The sequence below is a fragment of the Piliocolobus tephrosceles genome, chromosome 16, assembly GCF_002776525.5.
Source record: "Piliocolobus tephrosceles isolate RC106 chromosome 16, ASM277652v3, whole genome shotgun sequence".
NCBI lineage: Eukaryota > Metazoa > Chordata > Mammalia > Primates > Cercopithecidae > Piliocolobus > Piliocolobus tephrosceles.
This window is the reverse complement of record NC_045449.1, coordinates 51,983,934-51,986,991: the sequence shown is the minus strand read 5'-3', so window position 1 is coordinate 51,986,991 and position 3,058 is coordinate 51,983,934. Positions and strand designations below refer to the sequence as shown.

Here is a 3,058-nt window from a genome sequence, read left to right as displayed (position 1 = left end):
AAATATAAATAAATAAAGCCAGACAAACTGGGATGAGTTGGTCAATCTAACTGAACCTTACAGCTATCATAGGGAGGCCACCAAGGCAGGGGGTAGGAGGGGCAGGACTTAGGGAGGAGGCCAGTCCAGTGGAGCTCAGAGCTCCCAGTTCCACTTTTACTGGATTAGTTGTGTCTTGTTTTACACCTTGAGCTTCTAGGTTAGATTTTTGTTTGTTTGTTTTGAGATGGAATCTCACTCTGTTGCCCAGGCTGGAGTTCAATAGCAAAATCTCGGCTCACTGCAACCTCCACCTCCCAAATTCAAGTGATACTCCTGCCTCAGTTTCCCAAGTAGCTGAGATCACACCTGGCTAACTTTTTTGTATTTTTAGTAGAGACGGAGTTTCACCATGTTGGCCACGCGGGTCTCCCACTCCTGGCCTCAAGTGATCTGCTCACCTTGGCCTCCCAAAGTGCTGGCATTATAGGCGTGAGCCATCGCACCTGGCCCCCCTTTTTTTTTTCTTTTGAGATGGAGTTTTGCTCTTGTTGCCCAGGCTGGAGTGCAATGGTGCGATCTCGGCTCACTGCAACCTCCATCTCCCAGGTTCAAGCAATTCTCCTGCCTCAGCCTCCTGAGTAACTGGGATTACAGGCATGCACCACCACGCCCAACTAATTTTGTATTTTTAGTAGAGATGGAGTTTCTCCATGTTGGTCATGCTGGTCTCGAACTCCTGAGCTCAGGTGATCCGCCCGCCTCAGCCTCTCAAATTGCTGGGATTACAGGCGTGAGCCACTGCCCCTGGCCCTGTTACTTTTTTAAATAATTTGAAAGCCACTGGACTAAACGTTCCCTAGTGTCCCAATAGTGGTTTTGTCTGTTTGTTTGTCTGATTGTTTGAGACAGAGTCTCGCTCTGTCGCCCAGGCTGGAGTTCAGTGGCGCGATCTTGGCTCACGGCAACCTCTCTCTCCCGGGTTCAAGTGATTCTTCTGATTAAAATGGTATGTCAGGCCAGGCGCAATGGCTCACGCCTATAATCCCAGCACTTTGGGAGGCCAAGGTGGGTGGATCACCTGAGTCAGGAGTTTGAGACCAGCTTGGCCAACACGGCAGAGCCCTGTCTCTCCTAAAAATACAAAAAGTAGCCAGGAGTGGAGATACGCTCCTGTACTCCCAGCTACTCGGGAGGCTGAGGCAGAGGAATCACTTGAACCCAGGAGGCAGAGGTTGCAGTAAACTGAGATGGTGCCACTGCACTCCAGCCTGGGTGACAGAGCGAGAATCTGTCTCAAAAAAAAAAAAAAAAAAAAGTATGTCAGGGGCTGGGCATGATGACTCATGCCTCTAATTCCAGAGTTTTGGGAGGCCAAGACAGGAGGATCACTGGAGGCCAGAAGTTCAAGACCAGCCTGGGTAATATAGCAAGATCCCATCTCTACAAAAAATTTATTTAAAAATTAGCCAGGCGTTGTGGTACATGCTTATAGTCCTAGCTACTCAGGAGGCTGAGGTGGGAGGATAGCTTGAGCCCAAGAGGTTAAAGCTGCAGTGAGCTATGATCACACCCCAGCACACAGCCTGGGTGACAGAGCAAGACTCTGTCTCTAAAAAAAATCCTAGGTCAGTGGAGAGCTGATTGCCTTATTTCTCTCTCTCTTTTCCATCATTCTGATTTCCATTTTTTTTCCTTTATCTGGTAAGAGGGAGAAAGGACTATAAGATAGAAATAAACATTTTAGCCCAAAAGTCTTCCTATCTATAGAATTTTCAGGAGCTCTAAAATAAATAAGAAAGTACTAAACATGAAACGTGGTCAAGTTTTAAAATCCATTGCATCCAGACCAACCTGCAGGAAGGCAGCCTTCATTTTATACCTTTCTCACTCTCCACTTGTTCTAAAATTATATCACTGACTGTAAGTGGGGGGACAATCTTTTTTTTTTTAGATGGAGACTCTCTCTGTTGCCCAGGCTGGAGTGCAGTGGGGCAATCTCAGCTCACTGCAAGCTCCGCCTCCCGGATTCACGCCATTCTCCTGCCTCAGTCTCCCGAGTAGCTGGGACTATAGGCACCCGCCACCACACCCAGCTAAATTTTTTGTATTTTGAGTAGAGACAGGGTTTCACCATGTTAGCCAGGATGATCTCGATCTCCTGACCTCGTGAGCCACCCGCCTCGGCCTCCCAAAGTGCTGGGATTACAGGCATGAGCCACCATGCCTGGCCAAGTTGGGGGACAATTAACTAGCCTCAAGAACCTCCTCTTGTTTCGGGATGGGGCAGAGTGCTGAGAGTGGACCAGGGGAAGGAGTTGGAAACAACATCCCAGCTCCCCCTCCCGCCCTAGATCCCTTTGGCCGCTCTAATTGAGGCCTGTCACAGGGAGAGAAGGCAGCTGCAAATTGCATTCATCAACAAATTACAGCCAATTACAGCCCCAGTCCCAGCCTACTGGGGGTGACATGAGGCCAGTCAAAATCCCTTCTGATTCAGTGATGCCAAAGGTTTTGGGCTGCCAGGGTCACTTTCTGCAATCCAGACCCCGAACTTTATCCTGGGCCTGCACCCTGCCTTCTGACAATCCCTCAGGGAAGATGGGGGCTCCCCCCAACCCTCAAGAAGTCTCCAGGGTGCTTCTCTCAGTCATCACTGAAGTTCACCTAGTGATCTAGGCTGAATTTCTGCTGCTATGCTGCTGCTTTGTTAAGTTATAGACATGTTGGTTTTATTCAAAAGAATACAATGCTTGACAAACTGAAAAATATGGAATGCTTCATCAATTTGCGTATCATTCTTATGCAGGGGCCATGTTAATCCTCTCTGTATCATTCCAATTTTAGTATATGTGTTGCTGAAGCCAGTATGTGCTACTGCTGTGCTTTAAGCTGAGTTTTCTCCAGATTTGGTCCTTGGGGAAACTGATTTGCTGGCACTTCAAGGGCCTGCTGAGAACTCTTTGCTTGTTGGCTTTGGGCCAGCTTAACTCTGACATCCTTCTGCCCATCCTGACAACATTGGGCCAAAGCTAGGGTGAGGTTAACATGAAACCTGTGGAGGTGTAATGGAAGTGTC

The 3,058-nt window shown here is 48.3% G+C and overlaps 1 non-coding gene across 1 annotated transcript; it reads right to left on the bottom strand.

Annotated features, from left to right (window-relative positions):
• Positions 1–2,743: 2,743 nt before the first annotated feature.
• On the bottom strand, positions 2,744–2,847 carry LOC111525855. The gene has a single exon (XR_002726219.1). It is a non-coding gene; the product is annotated as a U6 spliceosomal RNA (small nuclear RNA).
• Positions 2,848–3,058: the final 211 nt, after the last annotated feature.